The sequence below is a fragment of the Plecotus auritus genome, assembly GCF_963455305.1.
Source record: "Plecotus auritus genome assembly, chromosome: 8".
Taxonomy (NCBI): domain Eukaryota; kingdom Metazoa; phylum Chordata; class Mammalia; order Chiroptera; family Vespertilionidae; genus Plecotus; species Plecotus auritus.
The window spans coordinates 23811909-23823721 of NC_137782.1; the positions used below are offsets into that span (position 1 = coordinate 23811909).

Genomic DNA, 11813 nt, shown 5'->3' on the forward strand with positions numbered 1-11813 from the left:
TTGCACAACTCTGTGAACATAGAAAAAGCTATTGTATGCTTTATATGAGTAAATTGTATGGTAAGTGAATATCTCAATAAACCTGTAAACAAAAACAACAAAATGGTATAAACCAGGGATCCCCTTTCTAGGTCCAGAATCCCTTTTACCACTCGCCATCAAGCTAGTAGGTCAGTGATTCATGTCCCATGCCCAGCATCCTTGATGGATTACTCTCGACGCTCTGGAGTGGGACCTACGCATCCATGTTTTGGATGGAGAAACTTTCCTTAGGCTTGGCTCCATGGGCTCTGGTACCATCTGTCTCTGTTCAGAGGCTGCGATCTACATGGAATCTAAAATATTTGGCATGAAATTTTGATCAAAGCAATTACCTATATGCTTTTTCAGTGGAGGTTGTCTGAGGCATAGCAGTCAGAGAAATTGAACTGTCAGAAACTAATATAAGAATAATAAGGGAATATTTCTTCTTCATTGGACACCCAAGATGAATAGCAACTAAAATAAAATTTTAAATTAAATTGAATATGTATATGGCTTTATTTTTTTGTTAAAGGACTATAACATGAATAATGAACATATTAAAAGGAGATGAACAGACTTTCAATTTCTTTCAATAATGTTAGTGTTGTATATTCTAGATTGAATAAAACACATTTCATAAAACACCTACACAGCTCTGCAATGCATTATGGATGGCCTCTCTGGAGAAATCTTACATGCCTTTCAATTTTGACATAGTGATACAGTAATAATAGAGGTCTTTGGCATATAGTTCTGCAGGCATTTTTATAATTTTTAGCTTTACTGATTGAAAGCTAGGGTTTACCTCACCTGGGTACTACCTGCATTATATTGGGAGAGGTGAATGGGGCTGAAAATGACCTTCTTTGTTCTCCATAATGGTGGGGCTGTGGAGTCAAAAGCTAAATGGAAATGTATTTGAATTGTATTAGTTGGGATAGAATTTCAGCTGCTCTAAGGAAAACTCAAAATGACAGTGATTTAATAAAGACAAAGTCTATTTTTCTCTCACATAAAAGTCCAAGATGGTGTGGCTGCTCTGTCCTTTGTCAGTGCTCAGGGACTGAGGCTGCTGCTATACTTGTTGCTCCTGCATGCCTAGGATGTTGCCTCTTTCCATGTGGTCTAATGTGGCTAAAGTTCACAGTCCCACTTACTTAAATTCATTTTCTTTGACCCTAACAGCCTCAGGAAGTAAACAAGTGTTAAAGGCTGAATGTTTGTGTGCTCGCAATATCCATATGCTGAAGTCGAAACCCCCCAGTGTAATGGTAATTGGAAGTGGGACCTTTGGCAAGTGATTACATTCAGATGAAGTCATCAGGGTGGGGTCCTTGTGATGGGGTTGGTGCCCTTGTAGGAAGAGGAAGACCTTGCTCTCTCCCTGTCCGTGCACTCAGGAGAGGCCATGTGAGCACACAATGAGAAGATGGCCATCTACAAGCTAGGAAGAGAGCTCTCACCAGGACCTGCATGTGCTGGCACTTTTTATCTTGGACTTACCAGCCTGCAGAACTGTGAGAAATAAATGCCTGCTTAAGCCATGCAGACTATGGTATGGTTAGCCCAAACTTACTAAGACAGCAGGGTAGAAAATGGTTGATCTCATCTCATACCCAAGGAAACTGAGATGCCAGGAGGTGAAGCTATATAAGGATAAAGAGCTAGAATTACTAGAACCTAAGCCTCTTTATCCAATTTGATTCAACAAGCATTTATTTAGCACCTACTATGTGCCAGGTACCATGCTAGGTTCTGGGGGTGCAGGGTGACAAAATCAGAGACTGCAGAGTTTAGACGACAGATGTGTATAAAAGTTACAATAGTGTGAAAAGAGCAGCAATAGACTCAAAGGGGATCACAATGGTTAGGGAAGAGCACAAAGAAAAGGTGATTTATGAATTGGGTTTTGAAGGATAAAGAAGAGCTTTTCAAGGGAAATAAGGAGGAAAAGACAAAGGGTATTTCTATAATGTTTGTTATAGTCCCTTTCCTCATTACCTTTCATAGCAGGTAGCCAGGACTTAGAGGATATATTAATTGTTTGTGTATTTTGTGTACAGGCTCTGAGATAACCAAAATTCTGAGTATTTCCCATTCATTCCTTTCTACTTAATTTTGAACCAAGTTGAAACATACATGCTTTGTAAGCGCCATGTCACATTAAAGCATGATGATGGATGGGTGAAATTCATCAGTGTTGGCTAAGAAATTCATCTAAGAGGTTAATGTTTAAAAACTTTAATAAATCAAATCTCTTAAACCTGGGGCTGAAAACCCAGTGAAAGGGATGGCACTTTTCTCTGGGGCCTGCTTTGCAGTGACTCCTCAAGGTTTTAGTCCAAAGTTCCCTTTCCTTGATTAATGTGATTTTCTGTGTTTTCTTGGTAATGTAGACCAATGAGAAGCAATGATCTGGCAAACCACCCCCTGCAGTGGCTTTTTTTGGTTTTGTTAGCACATATTACTTTTATTTTTTTAATTTAATAAATCTTTATTGTTCAGATTATTACGATTGTTCCTCTTTTTACCCCCATAGCTCCCCTCCACTCGGTTCCCACCCCACCCTCTGCCCTTACCTCCCCCCCACTGTCCTCATCCATAGGTGTACGATTTTTATCCAGTCTCTTCCCCACCCCCTACACCCTTTTTCCCCTGAGAATTGTCAGTCCATTCTCTTTCTATGCCCCTGATTCTATTATATTCACCAGTTTATTCTGTTCATCAGATTATTTATTTACTTGACTTTTAGATTCACTTGTTGATAGATATGTATTTGTTGTTCATAATTTTTATCTTTACCTTTTTCTTCTTCTTCCTCTTCTTAAAGAGTACCTTTCAGCATTTCATATAATACTGGTTTGGTGATGATGAACTCCTTTAGCTTTTTCTTATCTGTGAAGCTCTTTATCTGCCCTTCAATTCTGAATGATAGCTTTGCTTGGTTGTAGGTTCTTGCTATTCATCACTTTGAATATTTCTTGCCACTCCCGTCTGGCCTGCATAGTTTCTGTTGAGAAATCAGCTGACAATCATATGGGTGATCCCTTGTAGGTAATTAACTGTTTTTCTCTTGCTGCTTTTAATATTCTCTCTTTGTCTTTTGCTCTTGGCATTTTAATTATGATGTGTCTTGGTGTGGTCCTCTTTGGATTCCTTTTGTTTGGGGTTCTGTGTGCTTCCTGGCCTTGTAAGTCTATTTCTTTCACCAGGTGGGGGAAGTTTTCAGTCATTATTTTTTCAAATAGGTTTTCAGTATCTTGCTCTCTCACTTCTTCTGGCACCCCCATAATTCTGATGTTGGTATGCTTGAAGTTGTCCCAGAGGCTCCTTACACTATCTTCAACTTTTTGGATTTTTTTTTTTTCTTTTTGCTTTTCCAGTTGAGTGTTTTTTGCTTCTTTGTATTTCAAATCTTTGACTTGATTCTTGCATTCCTCTAGTCTGTTGTTAGGTCTCTGCATAATATTTTTTATTTCAGTCAGTGTATGTTTAATTTCTAGTTCAGCCGTGGGCAAACTATGGCCCGTGGGCCGGATCCGGCCCGTTTGGCTGTTCTATCCGGCCCACGGAGCCGAAAGAGCGGAGGGTTCTCTTGCTCTCCCCTCCGCTCCTTTACTTTGAATTTATATTAGTTCACACAAACACTCCATCCATGCTTTTGTTCCGGCCCTACGGTCCAGTTTAAGAATGCATTGTGGCCCTCGAGTCAAAAAGTTTGCCCACCCCTGTTCTAGTTGGTCCTTTTTCATATCCTTGAGGGTCTTGCTAAATTTATCGGCCTTTTCTAGGATATTCTTGAAAAACCTTATAACCGTGGTTTTGAACTCTATATCCAGTCGTTTGTTTTCCTCCATTTCTTTCGTTTGTGATCTGTTTCTTTGTTGCCGCATTTTTGCTGCTTCCCTGAGTTGGTAGAGTAGCTTTGTGTGTTAGGTGTCCTATATGGCCCAGTGGCTCAGCCTCCCCAGTTACCTGAGGTGTACACTCTTGGTGCACCCCTTTGTGGACTGTGTGTACAGCCTTGTTGTAGTTAAGTCTTGATTGTTGTTGGTATCACTGGGAGGAATTGACCTCCAGGCCAATTGGCTGTGAGGATCAGCTGTGTCTATGCTGGGAGAACTTCTGTGCTGGAGACACCCTTATGAGATAAGACTTGTAAAATTGCAAAAGCCTCTGAGCTCAGCTTGGATGGGGCCGAGTCTCAGGGCTGAGTAGACAGCCTTGGCTTCCCGTCAGCCCTGCCCTATGAGGCCCCTGGGTCTCAGTGTCCCTCTGTAATTGCTGCAAGCATCTCTGAGAGAAAGCCGCCCTTGAGTTTCGCCTGCTGCCAGACAGTCCAGTTTCTCCCCTAATGAATCTGGATTCCCAGATTCTCTCCCGGAACTGGAGTTCAGCGCAGTTGGGAGTGTCCGTCTTCCTCCCGCTAGAGAAAGCCAGTGGCACACTCAGCAGTCAGTCCTCTCTGCATGCACTTGTGCGTGCGCCTCCAGACCTCTGCCTTTCGCGGCTATCCTGAGTTTCTGTGCGCTCCTCTCTTTTTCCGACAGTCCAGACTCCCCCCGTATGAATCTGGGACCCCAGGGTCTCGCCTGGAACTGGGTTCAGTGCGGTCAGAACTGGGGTTCAGTGCAGTCGGGAGCTTCCGTCTCTCTCCCGCTAGAGAAAGCTAGCCAGGCACTCAGCCGCCCATCCTCTCCACGTGCGTGTCTCTATATCTCAGCCTTTTGCAGCTCCTCTGAGTCTCCATGTGCCCCTCTCTTTCCTTCTAGTTGTAGAATTTCCACTCAGCCAGCTTTCCTGTGGTTCTGGATGATGTCCGTTCTGTCTTTCAGCTGTAGTTTTGAAATGGTTGTGTGAGGCAGCAGTTTAGGTGTTCACTTATGCTGCTATCTTGGTTTCTCTGCAGTGGCTTTTGATAGGGTCCTCAGTGGGACAGAACAACTAATTATGGTTGGCACCCAGGGAGGTGGCTTTTAAACAGCAGCAGTGGCGGCAGCCACAGCAGCCTGATATCGCCTCCGCCTGAGCCTTTGTACAACATGGAGCTGAGTGTGTCAGGGTCATGGGCCAGACAGACCGAGATTGTCCTACGCCACACTGGTGCTGCTTTTGCAGGCATGTGTGGACAGGGTCCTGTTTTAAAGAGACCTCCCGGGTGAAATAAGAAGGTCAGGGCCATGGGAAAATGATAAATGCATCTGGGATTGTTCAAGGGTGATGTACCAGGTGGCAGTGGCTGTTCTTTGTTTCTCTAGGGTGGGCAGTATTCTGTGACTCAGGGAGGCAGCCAGAGACCAAAGGACTGCTTGTAGCAGGGCAGCAGCATGGAGAGACTGGTTTTATTTTAAATATGTTTGTATGATTGGTTAGAGAGAGAAAGGAAGGGAAAGGGACACAGAGAGAGAAACATTGATGTGAGAGAGACACATCAACTGGTTGCCTCCCACAACCACTGAGCCAAACTGGCCAGGGCAGGGAGATTACTTTTAATGAAAGCTTTCTCTGCTTGCTTGCTGTGGCTAATAGGTTAGCTTTCGAGAATTCTGTCCTCTAACTCCTTAGGATTCTCAGTGTTGGCTGGATTTGAGAAATGGTTCCTTTGAAGCACATCTTTCTGCACACACTTTGAAAGGGGGATTTATTCGGCCTTTGAAGAAAACTGGCTAAAATTGGGTCAGATGCTGGTTAGTCTGTTTTCGCTGGCTCATCCACTCCCCTAGTTCTGTTTGCACACATTTCCATTGTGCTCTGTGCCATATCAGGTTGACGTCATGGATTGCATTACCTGGCTCTGGTACCCTGTGGCTTCTTCTTGGGTTTGGCCAATGACAGTAGATCAGAGGAGGGAAGGGAGAGATTCAGGATTTTATTCTCTGCTAGGGGGTGGAGGAGTCCCTTAGCCCGGCCTGCACCCTCTCACAGTCCGGGAGCCCCACGATCACCCCACAGAGGGAGGTCCCACCCACCTGCCACAGTTCCACCGGCCAGGTAGCCTGGGCCTCCCTCTTTGGGGCGATCATGGGACGATGGCCAGGCCCCCAACCAATCGCATCGCACCCGCCTTGGCTGGCCTGGTGCCAGTGGGTGTCATAGCGTGGTTGTCCGGATGGTCATTCTGCTGTTCAACAGTTCAGTCGATTTGCATATTATGCTTTTATTATTATAGATTCCTTTCCTCCCTACATGGATACCATGTGTCTGGCATGAGTTGCCCCCTTCCATGCCTACTGCTGGCTCGGTCATCCCTCCTCCATGGTTCCATTTCATTCTGGGCTTTGCTATTACTACACCTGTACCCTCTCCTTGTTTCCTCAGCAGCAGTTTCTATTATTGCTAGCTTCTGTCTGTCTTTCCAGCCTTGTTTCCCTCCTAAACTTTTTTTTTATTGAGTCAAAATCCACACAAGATACAATTAACTATTTTAAAGTGTACAATTCAGTGGCATTTAGTGCATTCATAATGTTGTGTGAACATCACCTCTAGTTTCAGAACTTTTTCATACCCCACAACACCTTGTACCCATGAAGTAATCACTCCCCATTTAGCCTTTCCCCATCTTTTGGTAACCACTAATCTGCTTTCTATCTCTATGGATTTTCCTATTCTGGATATTTCATATAAAAGGAATTATACATGTGACCTTTGTGTCTGGAGTCTTTCCCTTAGTATAATGTTTTACCTGGAGGGCTCCTTAAAAACCAGCTTCTATGAAGGGTTGGTGGGCCTGAGAATTTGCATTTCCAACAAATTTGAACCACGTTCCCAGGATTGCTGCCGCTGCTGGTCTGGAGACCACATTTTGGGAACCACCAGCTTACAAAGCAAAGAATTAAGGGGATTGTGATATAGCCATACAATAATTACACAGCCATAACAATGAATGAAGTACTGATGTAAGTCGTCCAGTAAGGTCCCTTCAGTTGAACCATCTGGGGTGAATTCATTTCCTGTACATCCTGAACAGGACAAGGGGTCTCAACAGCTTCAGTCTTAAAAGTGGAGATGAGTTACTTGAATTTCCTCTTGTTGCCCAGTGTACTCAGGGAAGCCTGGGGACCTGTGCTTGCCTAGGATGAGCCCTTCCAGGTAGTAAGCTATAGGCATTGCTCATGTTCATGGCTCAAGTCCAAGCCAGAGCTAGCCATCTGACCAGGAACTGGACTTGAAGCCCAGAGAGAAAGACCCTCATTTTCCTGAGACAAAAGGGAAGCTGGAGTGGGAAATGGAGGTCAGAAGAACTCTAGCCTGGAGAAAAATGCTCTGTTTGATGAATAACAATTTATAGAAAAACAGTCTCACGTGATCCACACGTTTCGGGTGACAGTGGTCCCAGCTGGGTCAGAGCTGAGTCTGACACATACTTAGCTTACAGAATAGGTAAATGAGACCATTCTTCCCCCTCATTTCTTTGTATTCACATCCACTGATTTCATGGATGTTAGGAGTCTCTTACAAAAGAAATTGAACATGGTTCACATTTGGGATTAAACACGTCTGATGATCCTTAGGGAGGCTCAAAAGAAGCGAAAGGGCTTAGGTAAGAGCATATGGATGCCTGGGAGAGAATTCATCACAGGAAAAGAAAGCATGTAGCCAACTTGTTAGTTTCTGCCACAGGCTTGGGGAGTAGGATATTCCAGGTACAACATAAATTGTTCCCTCTCCTCATTCAATCATTTTCTGAGCGTGTATGTTTTCTAGAATAGGTGGGTAAAAAAATACTAGGTGTGTAAAAAAAAATACTCATAATAATGCTAGACCTTAGGAGTTCAGCCAACTCTGCTGTAAGATCCCTCTACTGGAGGAGAGGAGAAAGGAAGGAAGTGGCTTCACTGCTGGCAGGAGAATGAGGGGCACACACAAACCTCCAAATATAAACAAGTCCAGAGTAGTGTCAGCAGCAGGACATACATGACCTGAGGGATGTCCAGGTCAGCCACCTAGATTGGAGTCATTGGGGAGGGTCAGATAGGAATCTAAAGTGACATTGGACCTTCTGTGAGATACTCCTTGGGGAGTCTCAGGGAGGAGGACTGTCAAGGTGTGTGTGTGTGTGTGTGTGTGTGTGTGTGTGTGTGTGTGTGTGTGTGTTGGGGGATGAGGATGAGAGCCCGATTTCCTCCCTCCTCCCTCTCTGAATAAACTACTTGCACTTGAATCCTTACCTCAAGGTCAGCTTCTGGGGGACCCCAAGCAACATCCACCTGATTGGCCATCCTGAAAGAATGGCCAGTGCAAATATGGGTATGAGAGTTTAGGATTCAGATAACACTTGTTCTGTTACAGTCTGGAACTGATGGAAGAGGAAGATTGTCTTTGGGGTAAAGTGGGTTAACAATGGAGTTTAAGTCTGTTAAATAATTGTCTGTTCTCAGGTACTTGGTGAAGGAAAGCACATAGCCCTGTTTGGGATTCACCTTGAATGTGTTTAACTCTCCTTGTTCTGGGTTGCTACCATGGTAACAAGAGTAATTAACTTTAATTGCTACATCCCTCTCCTATTTTGTTCACCATCTCCCTCCACTCCAGTTCATTCTGAATTTGCTTTGAAGTATTTTAGTGAAGCAGTCAGAACTCCTATCTGCCTTCATCTGCACATTGAGAATATCCTCTTTCCGATTTTATTGGGCTACATGTTCCTGTCATCTGTACATTCATTTATTTGATGATAACGCACATGCATATTATAGCTGAGGCCTTGAAACAGGGTGTTAGAAAGCAGAGCAATAACTACTAGGGCAGTGTTTGGTCCCCTTTGTCAACTCAAAACATCTGTTTGGCCTGTGGGGGCACATTGGTTTATTACTGTCATTAGGAGCTGTCAGTCAGAGGAACTGAGACCTGCATTCCCACTGAGATGTTGAATTCTAAAAACCTACATTACCTACCAAGAGCTCAGTCCTGCTTCACATATTTTTAAAGAAGAAAGTTCTCAGTTTATGTTCGTAAGTGTATATTCACTTTTAGGAATCATTCAAAAGGCCAATTATGGTCTTTTTGATAGATATCCCTCACCAAAAAAAAAAAAAAAAAGAAGATAAATGAAGGGGCTCTTATGATACTCTGTGCTATATCCCCCCAGTCTACCTGATTCCAGAATGCTGGGGTGTACAGCTTCACACTGGTACATTCATAAAATGGGAATGCTGTGCAACTTTAAAAGCCAGCTAAGTCTGCTCATCCACTCAATAGCACCTGGCCATGTGATAGGTTCTTGGAAATAAAAATGAGTCAGACATGATCCCTGATATGATGTATCATATTACAGTCTCACAGGAGTTGATGAGCACAGAAAAGATAATTAAAATATACCCTGACAAGTTCATGGAAATATAGGGATTAAGACAGGTGGGGTGATGGACATATTTTGGCCAGAGAGCCCAGATCATCGTGTGTAAGTTGTGGCAGATATAGTCAGGGACCAAACCTAAAGTGTTGTAAGAGCTAGTCTTAGAGGAGACAAATGAACTGCCTGTTGTTCATAGGCCTGTTAGCATTGTAGGACCTTGGAGGCCAGCTGGTCCAACCTTTACTTGGATCCTCTTCACAGAATCCTTGCAAGGTAATCATCCAGCATCAGCATGGCACTTCCCAGTGCTCTTCTGGCGAGGTCCGTACCCTGACTGGGGAGCACAAATGGGAGATAGCACTTCTTTGCGACTTTGCCTAATCATTTCTGCTTCTGGGTTGGCTTCGCATATTCCCCTGCAGAATGAATAGACCTGGTTTCTTTAGCTGTTCCTCACATAACATCTTGCAGTCCTATCAATTCTTCCTCCTAAATATCTCTTGAATCTGGTTCCTTCTCTTCATCTCCATAATTAATTAGCATAGAAAATGAGACAAAAGGCTTGTGGTCATTACTACAAGTTACTCTATTTTGGACCTCTCTCTTATTTGGTTTAGACCAGGGGTGGGCAAACTTTTTGACTCGAGGGCCACAATGGGTTCTTAAACTGGACCGGAGGGCTGGAACAAAAGCATGGATGGAGTGTTTGTGTGAACTAATATAAATTCAAAGTAAAGGAGCGCAGGGGAGAGCAAGAGAACCGGATAGAACAGCCGGATCCGGCCTGCGGGCCGTAGTTTGCCCAAGGCTGGTTTAGACAAATGCAGCAGCCTGCTCCCTGGCCTCCCAGCTTCTGTTTTGCTTTTTAAACTTCATTTTTACCGTAGGCAGAGCAAGTCTTCTAAAATGAAGAATTGCTTCTAAATGCCATGCTTCTTTAAATGGCATTTCCATGTTTGAGACCGTCCAATGGCTTCCCCATGATCTTCACATAATATGCCCCTTAAGATTTGCAGTGTCTGGTCCAATCTCAGTTCCTAGCACTTCCCTTGGCAGAGGATGTGCCTTTCAGAAAGTGCTTTAATGTCTTAGCTGTGCCATGACACCTCTGGTCCCAGTGTTCATGTAGACGTGTCCCTTATTCTGTAGTGTATACCTCTGACCCTCTTGGAGAACTGCTCACTTTTCAGGCTGTAGTTCATACTTTCCTCTGGTAAGCCACCACTGAGAGGACCCACCTCTCCAGCTCAGTGGTCTGTGGTTCAGATTTTTCCTTCTAAATGAAGATAACTTATATACACTTAAGTAGACCCATTTTAAGTATACAGCCACTCAAGTAAAGATATAAAACATCTCCCGCACCCCAAAGGCTCCCTCATATTTCCTTTACTAGATTCTTCTCAGAAGTAACTGCTGTCACCATAGATTAGTATTGCCTTCTTTACTAGTAAACTTCTTATATATGGAATCATGCTGAATTCACATTTTGTATTTGGCTCCTTGCACTCAACTGTGTTGTTGCATGTGGCAGTAGCTCACTCTTTTTCTTTCCTGTGTGTTATTCCATTGTATGACCCATTTTACGATGATGCCATAAGTTTTGTTTTTTTTTTTCTCCGACAAATTTTATTTTGGGAAAGGAATGGATTTTGAGGAGAAAAAACATGGGGCAGAGAGGTATGGAATAGAAAATAAATACAAATGTAAGCTTCTTTGCTAATTGTTTTATAACAACAAATGAGTACAGTGAATACCCTGTACAAAACAACACAATAAAGGTTCAAGATCAAGGTGTTCCTTTAGGCAAGGCTGAAGATTTTCAGTCTCTGGTATTTGGAATTTAGGCTGCAATCCTTGTTTTTGGATGGATCACTGGGTGTGTAGTACAGTCCATGCTTTTAACCAGATTTGAACAGAAGAATGGCCACTTGGCCCAGGTAGAAGTAGATGAAGTGTTTGGTTTCATGTGTCACGTAACTACCGAAGTTCCTCCCCACGATGCAGTGTCAGGTGGGGTTGTACTTCTTGTCAAACTCCTTCTTAATATGGGCCGCAATATCCTTTTCTATGTTATATTTCTCCAATGACTGAGTAGCACATTCCACGGAGTCCTGTTGCATCTCCTCCGACATATCGGCATTTTTGATCACCGCCTTTCGGTCGCACATGGTTACGGTGGAGCAGCGGCTGGCCAACTGCAACAGTCTCCTAGGGGAGGGGCTGGCGAGGCTCAGACCCAGCTAGAGAAGCCGTCGCTACCGAATCCGTGGCACATCTCGATGCCATAAGTTTTTGATCCATTCCACACTTGATGGGCATTTCAGCTGTTTTCAATTTTTGCCTGTTATGTATAGTACTGCCATGAACATTGTGTCTTTTGCTGAACATAAGCATTTATTTTTTCTTATACTATATATAAGACTATATATACTGTAATATTTCATTTCTTTTCCAAAATATTTGTTGCCTCTTTTTTTTTTTTCTGAGCTTTCCCCCC

General features: G+C 43.5%; 1 pseudogene across 1 annotated transcript; it reads right to left on the reverse strand.

Annotated features, from left to right (window-relative positions):
* Positions 1-10936: 10936 nt before the first annotated feature.
* LOC308256359 (dynein light chain 1, cytoplasmic-like) lies at positions 10937-11577 on the reverse strand (annotated as a pseudogene). The gene has a single exon. The product of its transcript is annotated as a dynein light chain 1, cytoplasmic-like (transcript).
* Positions 11578-11813: the final 236 nt, after the last annotated feature.